This window comes from Melopsittacus undulatus, chromosome 1, assembly GCF_012275295.1.
Source record: "Melopsittacus undulatus isolate bMelUnd1 chromosome 1, bMelUnd1.mat.Z, whole genome shotgun sequence".
Lineage (NCBI taxonomy): Eukaryota > Metazoa > Chordata > Aves > Psittaciformes > Psittaculidae > Melopsittacus > Melopsittacus undulatus.
Window position 1 is genome coordinate 45,913,898 of NC_047527.1, and position 22,673 is coordinate 45,936,570.

Here is a 22,673-nt window from a genome sequence, read left to right on the forward strand (position 1 = left end):
AGAAAAACAAAACCAAGGAAAAATGTAGATAATTTTAGGTTAATATATATTTATTTTCTCTCTCTTTTTTTTTCTCTGAATTGAACATGTGAGAAGAAACTTCAAAAGTGGAAAAATTGTTAATTGTGGTTGATTTTACCATTTTCAATTATAAAGGTAATTAAATTCCTTTAATTCTGATCAAAATGTATTTTTGAACAAAGGAAAAGCCTATACAGGTGTGCCTCTGAAAGACTGTTCAGAGAAAGTCCAAACATATCAGTGCAGTGTTACTTCTTCACGGTTTATATACCCTGCAGAGCTAATTGATCTATGTAGATGTAGCTTCCACTCTCAGAGCTGTGATACTGATACTGCAGTGCACTATGCAGTGTAGCTATGCTTAGAAAGTCTGGATATGTTGTTTTTTTAAAACCTACGAAATAAAATGTTTACATACTGCAGAGTTTGTGTGAACTCAATTTTCTTGCAGTTGAAAAAATTCACAGAATTGATAATGGTTTTTTTCAGCACAATAATAAATTATGCATCAGAGTAGACGCATATGACACTTCTATGTGTGTAAAGATTCCAACCAGTTATCCTTTCTCTTCTTGAAGAACATGCTTTACATTTTTTTTTTTTTCATTCTTGATTTTATTTCACAATACCCTGATACATACACATAGGTAATGGGAGAATCAGCAATATCAGCAGTAAATATCTGTCCTGGGTTCAGCAGTAGCAGTCATTTTTAATCTTTCTTGGTAGCTGGTGCAGTGCTGTGTTTTGACTTTCGGCCTGGGAACAGTTGCTGATAGCACGTATGTTTTGAGTTACTGCTCAAATGTTTGGCTTGTCCAAGGACTTTCTGAGCCTCATGCTCTGCCAGGGAGGCTGGGAGGAAGGAGGGCCAGGACACCTGACCTGGGCTAGCCAAAGAGTTATTCCATACCACAACATGTCATGCCCAGGATGTAACCGGGAGAAAGCTGGAAGGGCTGGAGCTCTGGGGGGATGGAGGAGGTATTGGTCGGTGCTCGGACAGGCAGAGTGGGGTGAGTTACGGGTCAGTGGCTGGTGAGGTGTTGTGTTCACTTGTTACTTCCTTTATCATTATTAGTAGTAGTAGTAGTAGCAGTAGTGATTTATGTTATACCTTAGTTATTAAACTGTTCTTATCTCAACCCATGGGGGCTACATTCTTTGGATTCTCATTCCTAACTCTCCAGCAGTCGGGGGAGCAAGGGGGGGGAGTGAGTGCACAAGCTGTGCGGATTGGTTTAAACCACGACAATATCTCATTCCAACAAGAAAAAGTAAAACAGGTAATGTGCAGTTTTCTGTATTAGCTCAGTATAATTGGAATTGTTTGATTCTATCCAGCAGTGTGGTCTGTGTGCAAGATCCTGATGGACTTAAATCAATATATTTTCACTTGTATGGTTATTTATCCATCACAGTACTGTCAAGGACAAATAGATGTTTGAAAAAACTTAGAGAGAACCATTCTTTCAGACGTATCTGCTCTCTTAATTGTGATGAAGTTTAAAACAACATAATAAACCAAATAGAGTAATTAATGAATCAATGTGCAACTGTTACCAAATATACCATAAAATTAATTACTGTTAGATGGCAAATGGTGTAGGGTAAAATTACTTAATTTAAAGTGAGAAGAGTGAGAGCTGCCAGGGTACTCTAGAAGCCAAAAGCTTCGTATACGTGTCAAGAAAACAGTAGATGCATTCATCTGAAACTGAGAAACCTTAGCTACTTGAAGTAAAGGATAGCATTATTAAAACCTGTTTCACATTCTAGACAGGACCACTCTAAATGCAATTATCTGAAAATAGTAACAAATATATTACTGACAGCTGATTAACTGCCTATTAACTGTATCTGTAACCATCACAGGATACAGAAAATTAAGTAGAAATTAAGGGCTAACAATAAAATAATGCACCTGGTTTATTAAAGCATTGTTTGGAAGGCTGAAATAAGAAGGGATATTTACCAGTAAAAATTAACATTTAGGACTGCCATTGTTAAAAAATGGTCTTTTTAAACCTTTTCCTAAAGTTCCAACTTCTTGTCCATTTTTCATGCTTATGAGAGTGAGAGTATATATATATGTAATACGATTTTCCCTAGTTTTGTGTTAATTCTGTTTAAGTCTGGACATAATTACAACCAAAATGTATGCTGTTAGTCATTGTCTCATAGTTTTCTGTAATAATAACTTGAACTGTTTTAGCAGTAATGCCTTCAAAATATAAAGGACAGAGTTGTTTATGTAGAGGTCTAATATGACCCCAGATTATTAAATCAATATAATTTAATTGGTTTGTGTTGGTTTGTTGAGTTGAATGTGAGCATCACCAAAATTTTCCCTCCTTCTGATGTTTGCTCATTAGGAAAAAGCAAAAAAGGGTTTACTGATTCAGGGCTAAAACAGTAGCTGAACTGGTATTCTTTATGAAAAGGTCTTAGATGTAAATAATGAAATACCCACTCACTCCTCCTTATTAAATGCTTTACTGACAGAGTGAAATCACAAGCAATTTCAGAAAGATCTAAAGGACTAATACATTAATGGATTTTTTTCCACTAGTAACCAAAAAAACATTGACAGTTAACCAGCCAAAAGATGTCATTGTGCAACACCACACTCCAACCAACTAAAAGAGTAAACAAGGAGAGTTTATCCTATTCTGTAACCAGTTCTTCCACAAAAATGTCTTTTCATCAATAGAGAGATAGAGACATTGTTCAAAAATGTGCAGTCTATAACAGCTATTGATAGTTTTCCTAATATTAAAAAATAGAGATAACACAACCTTAGACAGAACTGCTCCTATCTTTCAGGAAATGGAAAGACCCCTATTTTATCACTATAGTGTGTATCAAAGCAAAAATGTTATTTCTAGTTTTTTCTCAAAAAAACACATTGTGGTGAACATAATTTAAGAAATAGTCCCTTTTCCTTTCAGGTAAGCTTTTGAAAATCCTCTATAGGTATATAGACCCATCTGAAAGTATATCTTGATTTTGTAACACATGCTGTATATGTAAATTATTAAGGACAATTTCAGCAAAAGGTGACTAGTAACAGTTGTCCCTTTACTCCTCTGCAAGTTTAATTTATCATACATACAAATGCATCGTTAGTTGACCCTGACTGTACACCAAAGCCACTCTTATCATTCCACCTCATAAGCTGGACAGGGAAGAGAAAATATGAGAAGCTTATGGGCTGAGATAGGGACAAGGTGAAATCATTCACCAAGTACTGTCATAGGTAAAACAGGCTCAACTTAGGGAAATTAGTTTATTTTATTATTGATCAAAATTAGAGTAGGTAATAAGAAGTAAACCCAAATCTTAAAAACACCACTCCCCAACCCCCCCCTTCTTGCTGGGCTCAGCTTCACTCCTGAATTCTCTATCTCTTCCTGATAAAACACACAGGGGACAAGAAATGGATGTTGTGGTCAGTTCACCACATGCTGTCCCTGTCACCCCTTCCTCTTCAGGGATGAGACTCTTCACACTCTTTACCTTCTTGAGCATGGGGTCCCTTCCAGGGGAGACAACCCTCCTCAAACTCCTCCAATGTGAGTCCTTCCCATGAGATGCAGTTCTTAATGAACTGCTCCATGGTGTGTGTGTCCCTCTCATGGGGTTCTGTCCTTCAGGAACAGACTGCTGCAGTGTGTGTCCACTGTAGGGTCACACATCCTGCAGCAAACCTGCTCCTCTCTCCAACTCCATCTCCAGGATGCTGCTCCAGCACAGGTTTCCCACAGAGCCACAGCCTCCTTCCAGCAGCCCCCTGCAGTGGTGCTGAGTCCTTCCTGGGCTGCAGGTGGAGATATGCTCCATCAGGGACCTTCATGGGCTGAAGAGGCACAGCCTGCCTCACCATGTCTGCCTCACCTCTACTCTTCTCCAGCACCTGAAGCACCTCCTACCTTCCTTCTGCACTGACATTGGTGTCTGAAGAGTTGTTGATCTCATGTATTCTCACTCCTTTCTCCAGCTGCAGTTGCTGTTATGCAGCAACTTTTTCCTCTTCTTAAATCTGTTATCACAGAGGTTCTACCACCATCTCTGATGGGCCGAGCCTTGGCCTGCAGCAAGTATGTCTTGGAGCCAGTTGGCACTGGTTCTGTCATACACAGGAATCTTCTAGAAGATTCTCACAAAGGCTACCCCTGTGGCCCTCCCACTAACAAAACCTTGCCACTCAAACTCAGTACAACATGCATGCAAGAACTGAGCAGGTTTCATACATAATTAAATGCTCTGTACCTGAGATAGTCCCGTCATTGTTAAATATACATACTTATACAACGTTATTTACTTTTGCTGAATATTAATAGATGGTAATGAAGGGTTTGGTTTGTTTGCTTTTTCCCTAGAGCTCTTAGCATCCCATGGAGTCCTTCTTGTTCATGGTACAGTATTTGTGTAAAGGCAAGTTTATTTTATTATACACCACTACTCTGAAGTCACAGACTTCCTATTTAACTCTGTGACCACAGAAATTAGTTTAAAAAAAAAACTTAATCAGAATTGGAACTGTGGGCATCAGTAGAAATTACAGTTAGGCAATAGAATTTTCTATAACAAGAAACATTTGCAGAAATATCATAAGTTATATCATATCAGACCAATGAAGCAGTTATTCCAATTTCGTGTACCTGGCATAGCCAATAGCAGATCTCTAGCAAACACTGCAAAGACACTCCTTAAAACACACACCAAATCTACAGTGGCCAGGGACAACATGTAGAAAGGTACTATTCTCCTGCAGCTGTCAGTGATTTTTTTCCTTTGTACGTGTGACAGTTTTTTTACACTCAGAGTACCTATAATATCCTATAGCAGAGAATTCCATAGAAAGCTATATCTAAAGAAGAATCTTATTTTATTTGTTTAGAACTTGACACATACTTCATAGAATCATAGAATAGTTAGGGTTGGAAAGGACCTTAAGATCATCTAGTTCCAACCCCCTGACATGGGCAGGGACAGCTCACACTAAACCATATCACCCAAAGCTTCACCCAAATTGGCCTTGAACACTGACAAGGAAGGAGCATTCACAATCCCCCTGGACAACCCATTCCAGTATTTAACCACCCTAACAGTAAAGAATTTCTTCCTTATAACCAGTCTAAACCCCTGCTGTTTAAGTTTCAACCCGTTACCCCTTGTCCTATCACTACAGTCCCTAATGAATAGTCCCTCACCAACATCCCTGTAGGCCCCCTTCAGATACTGGAAGGCTGCTATGAGGTCTCCATGCAGCCTTCTCTTCTCCATGCTGAACAGCCCCAACTTTCTCAGTCTGTCTTCATATGGGAAGTGCTCAGGGTCCCCTGATCATCCTCATGGCCCTCCTCTGGACTTGTTCCAACAGTTCCATGTCCTTTTTATGTTGAGGGCACCAGAACTGCACACAGTACTCCAAGTGAGATCTCACAAGAGCAGAGGGGCAGGATCACCTCCTTTGACCTGCTGATCATGCTTCTTTTGATGCAGCCCAGAACATGGTTGGCTTTCTGGACTGCAAGTGCACACTGCTGGCTCATGTTCATTTTCTCATTGACCAACACCCCCAAGTCCTTCTCCACAGGGCTGCTCTGAATTTCCTTTTTGCCCAACCTGCAGCTGTGCCTGGGATTGCTCTGACCCAGGTGTAGGACCTTGCACTTGTCATGGTTAAACTTCATGAGGTTGGCATCAGCCCACCTCACAAGCGCATCAAGGTCCCTCTGAATGGCATTCCTTCCCTCCAGCATATCAACCGAACCACACAGCTTGGTGTCATTGGCAAACTTGCTGAGGGTACACTGAATCCCACTGTCCGTGTCACCGACAAAGATATTAAACAAGACCGGTCCCAACACTGATCCCTGAGGGACACCACTCGTTACTGGTTTCCAGATGGACATTGAACCGTTGACCACAACTCTTTGTGTCTTTGTGTGACCATCCAGCCAGGTCTTTATCCACCGAGTAGTCCACTTATCAAATTGATGTTTCTCCAATTTAGAGACAAGGACATGGTGTGGGACAGTGTCAAATACTTTGCATAAGTCCAGGTAGGTGACATCAACTGCTCCACCCCTGTCCATCATTTTCGTAGCCCTGTCATAGAAGGCTACCAAATTGATCAGGCAGGATTTCCCCTTAGTGAAGCCATGTTGGCTGTCACCAAGCACCTTGTTGTTTTTCATGTGCTCTAACATGCCTTCCAGGAGAATCTGCTCCAAGATTTTGCCAGGCACAGAGGTGAGACTGACTGGTCTGTATTTCCCTGGGTCATCCATTTTCCCCTTTTTGAAAATGGGGGTTATATTTCCCTTTTTCCAGTCATCAGGAACTTCACCTGACTGCCATGATTTTTCAAATATGATGGACATTGGCTTAGCAACTTCATTTGCCAGCTTCTTCAGGACCCACAGATGGATTTCATCAGATCCCATGGACTTGTGTACATTCAGGTTCTTAAGATGGTCTCCAACCAGATCCTCTCGTACAGAGGACCCAAGGTCTAGGTTTTCACAGTCCCTGCGTCCGCCTTCCAAGACTTGAGTGGTAGAGTCAGAGCCTTTGCCAATGAAGACCAAGGCAAATAAGTCATTCAGAACCTCAGCCTTCTCCAAATCCTGTGTAGCCAGTTCTCCTGATAGCTTCCGGAGGGGGCCTATGCTGTCCCTAGTCTGTTTTTTAGCCACTACATACCTATAAAATCCCTTCCTGTTATCCTTAACATCCCTTGCCAAGTTTAACTCTAATTGGGTGTTAGCTTTCCTAACCCAGTCCCTAACTTCCCGGACAACATCCCTGTATTCATCCCAGGCCACCTGTCCTTGCTTCCACCTTTTATAAGCCTCTTTTTTCCTCTGAATTTTTCTCAGCAGCTCCTTATCCATCCAAGGAGGTCTCCTGGCCCTCCTGCTGCACTTCCTTCTAGTCAGGATGCAACACTCCTGAGCTTGTAGCAGGTGATCCTTGAATATTAACCAAGAGTCTTGGGCCCCCTTGCCCTCTAGGGCTATATCCCATGGAACCTTGCTACGCAGGTCCCTGAAGAGCCCAAAGTCTGCTCTCTTGAAGTGCAGGGCAGTGAGCTTACTGCACGCTCTTCTCACTGTCCTAAGGACCTCGAATTCGACCATATCATGATCACTGCATCCAAGACTTCCCTGGAGAGTCACATTTCCAATGAGCCCTTCTTGTTGGTGAGCACAAGGTCATGCACAGCACCTCTCCTTGTAGGCTCCTCTGTTGCTGGCAGACGGAAGTTGTCTTCCACACAACTGAGAAACCTCCTGGATTGCTTGTGCTGAGCTGTACCGTCACTTCAACAGATGTTAGGGTGGTAGAAGTCCCCCATGAGAACAAGGGCCTGTGAGTGTGAGACTTTCTCAATTTGCCTGTAGAGTTCTTCATCCACAGGTTCCTCTTGATCAGGCAGTCTGTAACAGATCCCCACAGTAATGTGTCCCCAGGTTCCTCTTGATCAGGCAGTCTGTAACAGATCCCCACAGTAAAGTCTCCCATCACTGTTCTCCCTTTAACCCTGACCCACAATCTCTCTGTTGACTGCTCACATGTCCCCAGAGTCCCATGTTCTCCAGTCTATTCCTAACATAAACAGCAACTCTCCCTCCCCATCTGCCAGGCCAGTCTTTTCTAAAGAGCCTGTAACCTTCCATTCCAACACTCCAGTCAAAGGAGCCATCCCACCATGTTTCGGTGATGCCTATTATATCATAGCCCCGTAGATGTGCCCACATCTCTAATTCCTCTTGTTTATTCCCCATGCTACGGGCATTTGTATAGAGGCATCTGAGCCGAGCTTCAAATGAAGCCATCTCATTGGCTGGAGTGGCTAGGATATCACTACTTTGCTCAGAGTATTTATTATAGGTGCTGGCAACTGACTGGGTGTGTTGGGATGGAATGATGTTCCCCTCCCCTAACACAACTAGTTTAAAGCATCCTTGACAAGTCTGGCAAGCCTCCTAGCAAAACCACTCTTCCCTTTCTTTATCAGAGCAGCTCCACCAGCCCCCAGTAGGCGTAGCCTACAAATGTGGGCCCCATGTCCAAGACACCCAAACCCCTGACTATGACACCACCCTTTTAACCTGTCCAATCCTAGCCTTTGGAAGGTCCTGTCCTGTGTCCTGGAGAATTGTCAAAAAGACTATCTGAGCTCCAGAGCCTCTAACCACCTCTCCCAGGGCTCTTCGTTATACGCCTCAGGCTACTACTATCTATATCCCTAGCACCCACATGTATCACTAGAAGCAGGTAATATTCCGTGGGACTTACTAGAGCAGGCAGCCTCTCCACAACATCCCTGATCAGTGCCCGAGGTAGGCAACACACCTCACTTGCGAGAGGGTCAGGCCGACAGATGAACACTTCTGTCCCTTTCAAGGCAGAGTCCCCTACTACTACAACCCACCACTTTTTCCTGGCGGCACCAGAGATCTTCTGTACCAGTGCACCAGCCGACTGTTTCTGATGCAAGTGCATTTCCTCATTAACCCCCTGCAGGGCAGCAAAGCAGTTCTGGGTGGGTACAGCAGGAAGCCCCTTGTTTTTAATTGCCCTCTTCCTTCTTTTATTTGTTTTTTTTGTTTGTTTGTTTGTTTTTGTTACTAATTCCCAGCTTCCCTGATCAACAGTCTCCTTCTTTCCTCCATGAGCTAGAGGGGAAGCTTGAGGCCCCTGCACAGTTTGGTCCTGGAGCAAGCAGTCCTGCTTCCTCTCAGCTTCCCTGATATCTTGCAGCTTACTGACAGCGTCCCACAGCTCAGCCACCTGCTGGAGGAGGACCTCCATCAGGGAGCAGCGAGTGCAGTCCTGCCCATTGTGCACCCCCACCTCACGAGACCAGTGCAGGCACTCTCTACACTCCGAGCTCTGCACTGCAACCTCCCCTCTCATTGGCTCTGTCTGGCTGCCTACACTGGCCGCCGTCAGGGCAGCCAGGGCAGAGTTCCCATACGGGACCCTTGTCCTAAAGTGAGTGCTCACCATCCAGCTCGACTGCCAGCACGAACTACCTCGACCCACTCTGTTTGCTCGATCTGGTCGCCGCGCTCCCTGGGCAGATTTTTAACCACTCACGGCTGGTGCCGCTCCTCCTGGCTCCGCCCCCGGTGAGTCAGCTCCTCGCATGAGCTGAGCTGCCGGCTCCTGGGCAATTCTTGTCGAGGACTTGAGGCACCCTCCTTGGTGGCTCTTGTCGCTCTGAGGTGAGGCTCCTGGACGCTGATCTCCCCCCACTCCACTCCGGTGTTGCAGGCGTCCTCTCTCAAGCCACTCACCTCAGCAACTGCAACTTGTCTCATCTTATGTCCCCTACTGAAAAGACAGTAAACAATCTTTCCCTATTTACTTTCTTCCTGACGGTCATGCCATTCTGCCATACCCACCTTACATCATTTTTCTTCCAGGCCAGACTACTCTATTTAATCATCCTTCATACAGAAGCCATGTCATACCTTTGATCATCCTTGTTGCCCTAAGTGTAACTTTTCTTATTGTAGTATTTTTTCTTACATGAATGTATCAGAATTGTTACAAAATGTCTAAGATTTGTTCTCATTTTTATCCTGGGAGGTCAGAAGATTTGAGCTGTATCATCCATTAGAAGGGATTAGGTTTCTATCCCTTAGTATACCAAGCCTGTCACTCTAGTGTGAGATACAGCAAGGCAAATTCCCAAGTAGTAGTAAAGACTTTATCTGTCAGGGAGCAGAACAACTTCCTAGGTTGCTTTCTAAAATCCCTGAAGTGTTTTAGTGTGTATCTATCTGCATTACTGTCTTGCTTTATTCAACAGGTTTTAATTACTTGGTTTCTTGGCACTTGCTTCATCAGGGCTTCATTGTTAGAAGTTAATGAACAGTGGTTAAAAATTTCCCATTATCTTAAACAAGGCATTTACCTCAGGTACATGTTTTAAATCCCAAAGGGCCATTTAATAGAGGTAAGAAAACAAGGTGCAGAAATCTTGTCTCTTCAATTAGGTAACATGTTAGTTTAGTCTTCCCATTTATAAATAAGCAAAACCACATAAAAGCCAGAGAGTCATATCATGAACATAAAATATTGTCCATTTACTCTGCAATAACTATGCTAAGAGACTTCCTCAGCAAAACTTATTTAGGATTCATTTTTTGATAAAATCATGGTCTTTCCAGAGGGGTGATCTATGAAGGGCTAGATTCTGTAAGACGTACATGGTGCAGAGGCTTCCAGATATGAAAATTCTGTGCTTCAGAACACAAACTGTTTTTCAGGAAGAGCCAGAAAAGTTGAACCATATAATCTAGTAGGATGGTCTAGGCTTCCGCCATTTTTCTCAAATAAACTAACTGCAGATTGAGGCAGACACACAGGCAGGACGCTATCCCACCCCTTCCTCAGAGCAGGGGTTATAAGTGTCTCACTTGCAGAGTGTCAGTTCTTGTGTTCCTATGACTCCATGAGCTTGTCCTGGGATAGCTACAATCCTCCACAAACAAGCTGTGCGCTCACAATTAAAGAATGCATGCCCACACACAATCTGTACCCTTCTGAGTGGGCAAAAAAGGTAGAAAACACAACAAATGAATAATATTGCACAAAATTCAGTGCATAATAACTACATAGAAACAAAGTTCCCAAGACATTGATAAAAAAAAAGGGACAAAAAGCAGTGTCTCCAGTGAAATATTACATCTCTTTTCTGCATTGCTATTAACACCCCCTGGAAATCAAATTTGTGTCTGGAGAAAGTAGAATTCCAAGTTTTATCAGAATCAGAAGCACCTTGGAAGAGTCTTTCTTTGAGAAGTTATTATTCTATATCTGAGTGATTTTCTTTTTTTAGATACAGACTGTTTCTCCTGATTTCACTGCAGTTTTATTATTACTTCTTTTGCATAAGGAAGGAGCCAGCAAAAGCAACATTCAGAACAGCTTTAAAAAATTTTGACATGAAACCCATGATATGATTGTGGTAGTGAGACTGCTGTGTTCAGCAGAATAGGGCAAGGCTAAGCAGAGGTTCTGTTTCAGCCGCAAAGATCTGTTTATTCCACAGGGAAAAACAATTATTAGTTGTATGCTATTACCTTGTATATATACCTTGTGTATATTTTTCTTGAAAAAAAAACAAAAACAAACCCATATAATAGTAATAATAATACATTAAAATAATATAATGCAATATTTCATTACTTGAATTGCAAACAGAAACAATCATGTATAGTTATTTTTCTTTCTGTGTATCATGCATTTGGAGTAATTTTAAATACCCTAAATGGAACTTGCAAGGAAACTTAAATTCAACATTAATTTCAGCCTTCACATGCAATTTATACTGTTCATCTAGTTTCCTTGCCTTTCTCTTTGACAGTTAACGATATGCCCCAAGGATTTTACTGCTACCTGCAGTGAAACAACTGCATGTAAACTGCAGTAAAACACCAACGTATGAATGCTGGTGAGGGTGAGAAGGCTTTGGAACTATAAATGGAATACACATTATTTTGCATAAAAAACTATGTATGTAATGTAAGTTATTTTATGAAAGCAGGTTTCTCTTACAATAAACTTGAAATTATAGCAATACACAAGACATTTCAGATCAGATGAGGAGTGTTGACCAGAAGGTGGGCTATAAGAGTATGAAATACCCAGAATTTTCAAATCTAAATTAAAAATGTAGCTTTTTGTTTTCCATTCCTTTTCATTCTCTTACTCTTATAAATTATTCTTAGAAATTAATCTAGTAATTTTTTCTACTGAAGGAATTTTTATTGTTAGAACTTAAGAAGTTGAAACATATTTAACTGATAAGATAGTGTGGAATGTTTAAACACAGAGCTAAATGGTCTCCCTAGAATCTCCTCTTTACAGTGAAAAAGTTCTGTGAGACAGACTTTGGTTAGAAGTCCTGATTATGGTCTTGTTTATTACTAGTTTATGGGTGTAGTTCCGGAATTTTCCTGGCAGTTGCACCTTAAGGTGGGCCGTAGATGTACATTTATGAATCAAGAAGATAGTATGCAATTTGTCTTCTATGAAATAGCAGTTATTTTCAGAAGCAACATTCTGTCACTTACAGTTTTGTTCTCCATTTGAACAATTTTATCAGAGCTGGTCTCTTGAAACTCAAAGCCAAAGTTTAATACACATTAAAATAAAACTTCTTCAAGGACAGTTCTGTATCTGAGAAATCTTATATTCTCAGCACAACCCCTGTACATGTCTGTTAGACTGCCCATCTTTTCAGATCAGAGCTCATCTCACAGTAGACTCCATTGCTACTTCACTATGATCTTAATTTTGATTTGGAGAAGTGGAATGAAGCATATGCTTCCCAGCTAGATCTGCTGTGGTGGAAATTTTATCTGTTCATTGCATTCAGTTCCAATGGACATTAAGGTCCTGTGAAGGAAATGATCACCCTGAGAAACTGGCTTTCCTCTGCATATTTTTCAGCAGCAGAATCAGACTATTACTTACTTTAAAAGCTTCAACTTTACCAAAATTATATATTTCTCTTCCTGGATCTGATCCAGAGGAAAAGTCACAGATTCATATAAATATGATTTTCCAAATATAGGACAAAGGTATGCTTCAGATAAAATGCACATTTCCTGCTATAGGAAAAAAAATGTATGTGATAAAAATGAACACAATTTTGAAAGATATATAAAAAGAGATTTTTTTGCATTGCATCGCAACAGGGAAAAATAACAGGGATTAGTAATTTAAGTTATCTTAACACATATAATACATACAGATGATAAAAGCAGAAAGCCTCAGTAGAAGTTTACTTCATTTTCTTTGTAGGAAGTTGCAGAGAAAAATTTTCAGTAATTTTCTTGTTACAGTTAATCACATAAAATCAATAAAAAACTTACATAATAATAAATGGGAATTGACTTTTGCAAAATTAACAGGGCCAGAAGATGCAATATTGCTTCATCAAAAATTATTTGCTCATAAATTGTCAACTTTTCAAAGCCACAAGTCTGAGTAGATTACAAGTTCTGAGATTATACCAGTGCTACAAGTTCACTTTTGTTTTATTTTTTTATGTTTTTGAAGCACCATGACCAACCATGCTTAGATTTTTAAGTGAAAAATGATCTTTTCTTTCTCCATTTATCTTAATTACAAGTCTTAGCCTGCCTCAAAGAGCATTTGATACCAGTTGAAGGACCTGAGTGTGTAAAGGGACTGAAGTCAGTGGACTAATGTCCATGAGCCACTCAAGAGATTAGATTTATTGTGCTGTAAAGAGTAGAGTCAATGTAGGTTGAGTAGGTCCTTTAAAAAACTTGCGCTCCTCCATGGAAGTTCTCAGAAGCTAAGCATATTTCTGGGTAGAACCCAGGGAGACCATTTGCAGGAAGCCTGGAAGCTGCCAAGACATTGGCTGGAGAATGGCAGATGGTGAATTAGAGGTCTTTTTTTAACCCAGTTGTAGCCCAAGAGTGGGGGAAAAGCAGAAAAGAGCAGGAAAATTGTATGGCCAGTCCAGACAGATGTTGCAGGTGTTAATATTTCACAAGATGCTAAAATATTTAGATTAAATTATTTAATGAGATGTTCAGTTAAATTTCTAATGACATAGTATTCTCCTTCAAAATTGAGAATGTTGAGGTTTAGCCATAATTAATAACCAGTACCCCAGGTCTTGTATCTAAGAATATCAGTGGTTTCTCAAAGTACTGTGTTACTCAATGAGAGATTAAAAATTAAAACCTGCTGTAGGAAATAGCACTTCCTGGTCACGCAGATGCTAAAATAATGTTCAATCAAATGTATTCTGAGGGGACTTATATTGCATTAGACATGCAACTATGTAATAAACAACAACACAATGTATTTAAGAGGTTCATGAGTTTAAAAAAGGCTTTCTGTATTTAAGATTTAACTTTAATCCAAACCATTGCTACAGAAACTTTGTCTTATGCCTTTTTTAGCAATTCTGGAATGCTGAATAAATTTGAATAAAACAAAATGATCATTCATATCACTCCCAACTTAAACCTTGGTCTAAGATGTCATTTGATTAGAGACACTGTCATTCCTTCAACTTTTCATATTTTATTTGTCTCCTCAGTTCTGATCAGAAATGGAAATACTTAATCTTACTTAAACAGTCTTTTAAAGCTGCTTTTTAATCTATGGAATAGATATCTGAGAAATGCTCCTTTAATCCTCTTGGGAAATCTATTCCTTCCTGTTGAGCTCTTTTGAAGCTATTGGCTGGAAACTACAAAAGGTACCTAACCATGGAGTCAAAGACATGATGCAGGCTGCTCTTTTAAAACATCTCATCCACTATTTTTTATTTATTAAATAGAAATCCAACATTATAGGAATCTATAGCTTCCTAATGCTGCAGTGGGAAGTCATGAGAACCTTAAAGGAAAATATAATGAAAGAAAGAGATGCATTCCACATGAAGTGTCTAGTATGGGTGGCTTGAATGACAGATAAATTCCAGGTAATATTCATGGACCATTCGGAGATGTTAAACTAATAGATGATGTCTTCTGAAATGCATTTAAATTAGATGCATAAATTAGTCAGAATTGAAAAGTGATTATATTCCCCATCAGCTGTGACTTTTTTTTTGTCTCCTCCATGAAGACCTGCATATATTTGTGGACATCTGTAACTGTCCTCCAAAGCCAGGAAAATAATATTCTGTTATAGAAAGATTTTTTTAAAAAGGCAGTCTAATGAAAAGCAGTGTTTGCCCATCTGAATAGAGGTTCACTGCTCTAATAATAAGTAAATTTTATTCCTCAGGTGTCAAACAGGGGGAAGTGTACTGGCCCATTATTTCACAGTATTGAATACTACTTCTTTCTTTAGTGTACCATCTGTTCATAACACTTTCAATAATTGGCTCCCATGGATAATATGAGCATATAACAAAAAGTAAAGTTTGCCGATAATTCCCAAGGACAGTTTTAAACAGTAATCTGATATACAGATAAGAAAATGTCAACATTTAGCAATAGAGGATAAGGTAGTATATATGGCTGAATACTTTGTGCAGAAACCTATTTTTTCTTATGTGACATCTAAACTAGACCATATGCACTGGAAAAGAGCCAAAATCTAAGTTAAACTGTAAGATGTTGACATTTGTCAGAAATTGTGTTATTCAGTATTGTAAACCTGGTAAAACACAGTGAAAAAAATAATTAGCCATAAACCTACTGCTTATTCTTTGACAACTGAACAAACGATAACAACTTTTAACTGAAAGAAAAGATTGGATCATTTAAACCATGTCTACAGAAAATCACTGTTACTTACAGACAATAATGAAAATGCAAATTTTGTTATTCTGCCATGGCAGATTTTTTTTTTTTGTCTATTGTATTAATGCAGAAATTTGGTTTTAGCTTAATTAGTCATTTCACTTCCTAGAGGCTAGAGGTTTTACATAGTTCAATGGTATTCAATAAGAAAAGAAGTTAAAGCTTTCATGTGGTTTCAGTCTTATTATCTGAACATTGAATGTTTCATTTTGCTTGACTTCCATTTTATAAATTGAAGAAAAATAGCACAATGCTTATCCACGGACCATGCTGTTGCTGAGTTCATTGTAATTACAAAATAGGTGGCCTAGTTTGTGAATAAGAGACAACAAAAATAGCATTTTCAATACACTTGCAACTGCTGCTTTTTAACCAGATGACATTATCTGACAGAAAGCTAAATAAATCTGTGTGCTTCTAAAGGAACACTGAATATAATCAAATATATCCAGATGCCCATTCTAGAAAATATTGGTTTAAGATCTCCAGAAAGATAAAACTCTAGGATTCCTTCAAATTCCAGAATTAATGACATGGGAGTCAAAAAAGCCAAACCTAAATGGGTCTCAAAAGCATAATGAAAAGTTCTGCTACAGTGATCTATCATTTCCAGGAAGGACAGCTTTTTTTCTGGCCTTATCCAAGACTGTAGGAAGAATTTGTAGTTCTAAGAGTCACCACAAACTCCACCTACATTTCTACATTCATACATACAAAAGAAACAAAATATTCATGCCCAAGACAGGATGAAGGAAATAGTTATATGTTCCACCTAGATGTCATTGCTTAACACAGTTCTGGAAGACACTCAGGTACAGTAGAAAAACACAAATCAAAGTATTATAAAGGTGTCTATATTAATTCAAGGGTTAAAGGATACGTTGAGAGTTCATCTTAAAAAAATCACAAAAATCAGTTCCGTAGCTCAGGCTTCATCTATAGCATGAAGTCCTTCAAAGGGATAATATAATCTTTAAAGTTGGGAAAGATCTTTGAGTCTAACTATTAACCTCGCACTGCTGTGTCCACCACTAAAATATGTCTCTAACTGCCACTTCTGTTAAATTTATCTCCAGGGATGGTGACTCGGCTTCCCTGGGCAGTCTGTTCTAATGATCAATAAATCTTTTGGTTCCAAAATATTTTCTAATATTCAGTCTAAACCTCCTCTGCTTCAATTTGAGTCTGTTTTCTGTTGTCCTATCTATCGCTTGTTACTTGGGAGAAGAGACTGACCCCCACCTTGCTACAACCTCCCTTCAGGTAGCTGCAGAGAGCAATAAGGTCTCCCCTGAGCATCCTTTTCTTTAGGCTAAACAATCCCAGTTCCCTCAGTCACTCCTCATCAGACTTTAACGCTTTAGGCACTTGACCAGCTTCATTGCCCTTTTTTAGACACACTCCAGCACCTTGATGTCTTTCTTGTAGTGAGGGGTCCAAAACTGAACACAGTGTATTTTATGTATTTTTCAATAGGTTCAGATGTATTTGGGCAGCTTTGGTGTTTAAAAAATAATAAGTTCCAGCTAAAGCTTTTCTACAGTTAGAGCATTTATCCTGTCTTCCAGGTTGGCTGTCCTATGTCTGATAATGACCAGCTTCCTCCTGCATCTTTTCTTCTGTCAGAAAATCGTTAGGATTTTCCTCCTTTATTTGGCCAAACTTGTTTTTACAAAACTCTAGAAATCCTAATTAGCTGTTGGACACCTTCTACTATAAAATGTAGTTGAAAATAAGCAGCTGACTCTAAAGATTTGGATGTGATTGTAACAAAATGTTATTCTTGTAGGAGAGGATATTGAAAGATCCTGAAAGGACCTGAAATACAGGGATACAGAGGAAGCACTTCAGATAAAAACTTCCAGAGAATAATCTGTGTTGGTGCTAGTCACTTACACACAGGCTTTTATTTGTGGACCTCAACCCTTATCAGTATAAGGGAAGAAGTTACATGTATGTGTATATACATATATACATGTATATGAATACAGATATATAAAAATACACAGACATATACATGAGAAGCAATATATATGAGGACAGTAGTTCAAAAGACAAAATATTTGTCTACCAGCTGGAAGAACACAGAACTATTGCACAAATACCAGTACAGACATTTTTATATAACATTTTGGACAAAAAGTAAACACATTAAATGAAATTCCAACTCTGGTAGTAGAAACAATTCGATTATGGCAGGACTCTGAGTTTTATACCTACCTAGACTCTCTTTCTGTTTTTTTTTCTAGTAGATGTGCAAGCACAAAGTTATACAAATCTGAAACAGGAGGTTTTGGTCTGTATGAGAGCTGAGGAACAACAAAAGCATTATGGAATTTAATGGCTTCATGAAGTACTGCAAAAATTTAACTTATGTATATTCTATTATTTCAAAATGCAATACTCACTGCTAGTAGAAAATATTTTGTATTTGAGTAGACCAGGTTTTATAATTGGTGTTCAACCCCTCACTGAAATCATATAACTAAAAGAGCACATGACAGAAGTATACAGGACCATGACTGATGTAACACAGCAGAAATACTAGAGGCTAATTTTGTGAAATGACTGGGTGGTGAGACTAAACAAATGTACATACTTTTTCACAGTGTTTGTAATTAGACCACAGAAATCTATGCCTCATGACATTTTAAGTGCTAGGTTTACATAAGCATTGAAAAATCAGAAGTTTTTTGAAGGGGGGTGGGAAGAGAGTTTGTGAAAAGCCTATTAATATGAAGCAAAAAATACATTGAAATGCCACCTTGGAAAAGCAATGCCATGTATGTATTCAAGTGGATACATACATGAATACATATACTTGTCTTAGTCAACAGAGCCGCTGGACTCATATTCTGGGTTCGATCAACTCTTACTTCAGCACAGAGCAACTTCATTATTCTGGTCTTAAATCTGTTCTTTGTACATTCTGACTGGGGCATGACAAGTTGGTTAGGAATTAAAAAATTTGTATTATAGTTCATTACTTTATTCATTAAATAACCAATTATAAGATAGAGTTTGACTGTCAAATGGAAAAGGTTTTTTTTTTCTTGTATTTATTTTTATTACGAACCTTCAAGTCCACTGATTTTTTTTTTGCCATTATAGCTAATATTTTTGTTACATTATCATAGAATCCTTGAACAGCCAGTGTTGGAATGGACTTTAAAGATCATCTAGTTCCAAATCCCTTGTCACAGGGTTGCTCAAAGCCCCATCCAAACTGGTCTTGAACACTTCCATCAATGGGGCATCTACAACCCTAGAAGTTGGACATGGGCATCCTGTTTTAGTGTCTAAGCATCCTCACAGTAAAAAAATTCTTCTAATTACCTAATCTAAATCATCCCCCTTTCACTTTAAAGGCATTCCCCTTGTCCAGGCACTGGAGGGCTCTAAGGTCTCCCTCGAGCCTTCTCTTCTCCAGGCTGAAAAATCCCAGCTCTCTCAGAATGTCTTCATAAAAGAGGTACTCCTGCACACTTGGCAAAAATTGAGTTTGCATCATTTTCTGTAAGCAGTTTTCTGTGTCATATTTGATAACAGATACTAAACAGAATTTTTATGTACATTAGTTGGAAAGAATGTTGAGATAATCTGTTAGTTAAAACCAACATTTAGCACTAAAATGTATTTTAAAGGATAAGAAAGAGGGACCGCAATTATTTCTGTTCTGAAGTGCATTTTTTCATGTCTAATAGATTCTGAAATTGCTTAATCTCTTGACAAAAAACTCTATAAATTACAATACTCTTCTAATGATCACAGGGTATTTCTTTCACTCTCAGGACATTACCACTCTAGTGGGAATTATGGTCACACTTTAAGAGGATTTGATTCAGTATTAGGGCAGCAATTGTGTGTTAATTAAATACCAATTGATTATTTAATGTGCATGTGCTGAGTTTTAGTGCATTTGTGTTAGGTACATGATCTGTAGATCTTGATTACAGTGTTTTGAATGATAGATTACAGGTGGTAGTATGGCAGAAAATGTTTGAGTGATGCTGAAAAGTAAACAAAGCTTGATGTTCAGGAAAACTGTGGCAGAAGTGGGTAAATGAATATTCTCTATTAAGCCATATTTATCATTGGTTACAATGTTTAATGCAGTAATTTTAAAGTTTTACCAATTCTAAGGCTTGGTTTGCTTTAGTTTTCCAATACATGAGAAAGCTACCATACTTTTCTTTCTAAAGGAGTAAAAGGCTTTGAAGAACAGGTGTAGTTTCTGTCTTCTCACACCCTAGAGATTACACTTCTGGGGAAAACAGAAGTTTCTCAGATAGGTAAGTTTATGCTATATCTCTGTTGAACAGCCCATAAGGACAAGCAATGTTTTTTGATTGGTTTTCTTTCTGTTTTTAAACATCTGGTCAAGCACCCTTTATAAAATCTGATCCATACCTACTTGATTAGAGACTGAAGGTAAATTTAGGTTCACACAAACGTAAAGCCGGTTTATGGAAATCAGCAAGGTTTTTGTTCCTGTTTAGTTTAATAGGGACTATGCTGGCAGAGAAAAATTCATCATTCATGGCTTTCTGTGTCAAGGTGAGCTACAGACCAGATTGAAATCATTTCATGCTTTGAGCACTTTGCAGAAGTCTGTGATTTTTGGGTGGTGTATTAGCTGAATCAGCATGCTTTGTGTGTAGTTGTGAAAGATGCTTTTACCAAGATTAGATAAAGCTTAAACCAAGATATTGCAGAAAGAAACCAAATGACAGTATTTTCCAGTACTAGCAGAATAGGTATTATTCCAGTAAAAAAAAAAATCTGATTTTAGTATCTTTCCAAATTAGATATGTATAAATAACTCATTCGATCTATTTAATTAAATACCTATTGAAACAAAGCAAAAGAAATAAAGAAAATTCCTTTGAATTTTTTCTACATTGGACTGTTTTTTTCTATGGTAAGAACTTCAGGCTTTAAATATACAAGTGCCTTAGATTATGGGGTATTATAGCAGGAATGAAAATTACTCTAATACTATTTGGACAATCGCAGCTGTTTTTATCTGCTGTGTCGAGAGTTATTTTTGACACCATTCCTGCTGTTTACTGTATGCAGACCCAGTAGGGTTGAGGATATCAAGACTGAGTTTGTGCTAACGGTCATGGCTGAGGTTCTGCCTTTCTATTGAAAAGGAAGAAAAAGAGAGCATAGATTTGAACAGACATTGAGCTGACAAGCCTAAAGACCAAAGTTCTGTGTTTTACCATCAGAATGACTGTATAATGAAAGGCAATGGCAGTCCAGGCTTCAGTATGGAGGTCTGCCCCCATCCCTGCTCAAAAAAGATCAGTCTTGTGGGTGAAAGGCCAGAACAAATCTTCACAGTCATATATCCTGGGATCCTGAGCTGCATTAGAAATGTCAGAAGCTCAGGTGAGGTGATCCTTCCTCTCATCATTGGTGAGGCCATACCTAGAGTGCTGGGTCCAGTTCTGGACTCCCCAGCACAAGAGACATGGACATACTGGAAAGATTCCGATGAAGAGCTATGAAGAATGTAAGGGACTGGAATATCCCACCCATGTAGAAAAACTGAGAAAGCTGGGACTATTCAGCCTCTAGAAGAGCTATGGGGGAGATCTTACAAATGTCTACAAAGATTTGAAGAGAGGGTTCAAAGAGGATAGAGCAAGGCTCTTTTCTATGGTATCCAGTGACAAGACCAGAGGCAATGGGTACAAGTTGAAATGCAGGAGTCTCCAACTTAACATCAGCACTTTTTACACTAAGGGTGACTGAGCACTGAAACATTTTTCCCAGAAAGATTCTGGAATCTCCATCCTTGGAGATATGAAAAGCTGTTTAGACATTGTCCTGGGAACTGGCTGTAGGTGGCCCTGCTCGAGCTGATTGGCTGGACCAGAGTACCTCCAGAGATCCCTTCCAATCGCAGTCATTCTGTGGTTCTGTGATGTTTTTAGCTTCCCTGCCATTCCAACAAGGACACCTATGGTAATGATTTTTGTGCCCATATAAGTGGTGGATGGGGACTAAATGCCAGAATTTCACAAAGGATACTGACATATGACTAAATTCAGTCGCCAACCAACAGAACTTAGGAAAACAACCAGAAGTGTTAAAGTCTGTATTATCATCTGAGCAGCAAGTCATTCCTCATCTTCAGTAAGGGTGCCAAGCCCTCTGTTGAGACCACCATATCCCATGCTCTCAGAATGACAGGCTTTGCTTTTCAGAAGCCTTAACAATAATTACTGTGGGCCAGACTGTGCACTCAGGTCGCAAGCAAGCTGCAATGCGTCAAGAATACTGTGTGTCACCACACTTTATTGGGACCCTTTCAAGTGAGTTATTCTATAGGAAAGGAAGTCTCCTGCCACCCCTTTACTCAGAAACATCATGTTGATTTTCAAATAGGACTTTTTTTGGCCTCCTCCCTCTCCTTCTCCAGGACACCAAGGAAGCAGAAATTACTATGCTAAGCAGTCATACCTAACATGTACACATGAAGCTATGAAAGAATGCAGAGGGGATTTTCTTTCCTCCTCCTTCCCAGCAGGACTGTGTCTGACCCAGCTAAATTAAAACCTTCAGTATTTCCCCTGACAGATAATTGATTTTTATTTATTTTAAGGTCATTGACCCCCTAGAGTTAACAGAGAAAGTGTTGCCAATATTGCTTTTTCTGAAATGGAAGTCTCATTTTTCAGTATGTTACTCATTCATAATTATTGGAAAGCTGGATGAAAGGTAATGTTAAGTTAATTGAAAGGTAAAGAAAAGTTCTGATTTCTTTTTGTGGGAGTGTTTGATTTGTTTGCTTTTTATCACAGTATATTCCTTCCTTCCTTACTCACAGGTCTCTGTCAGTGTCATGTCTAACTGTGTCTGGGTGGAAAAATTGCAGCTAAAGGTATGTGAAAAGCCAGTTGTGGTGTATACTTTATTCTACTCACTGGGTATAAGACAAGGGTCCACTTGAAAGTTTGGAAATTAGGTATTATCTCTGCTATTCAGTAGTGAACAATAACAGGTTCTTCATATTGCAAGATAAGCACAGAAAAAAAAATAAGCTCTTTATCAGTGAAAAATACTCTAAAAAAATACATGCACATTTGGACAGAAATAGAGAGTGATTACATTTTGATTGTATTGAAGAAAACGGGCTGCTCTTAAATCCTTAAAAATAAAGCAAAGAAAGTCAGACAAATATATTCTACCAGCAAACCCAATTTAATCATATATGTTGCTTAATGCTGTTCTGTTGCAGTGACCAGTTTGCAAGCAACAGACTTCTTTGATAAATAACTCTAAAGATAAAATACGGCTTCTGTGTGT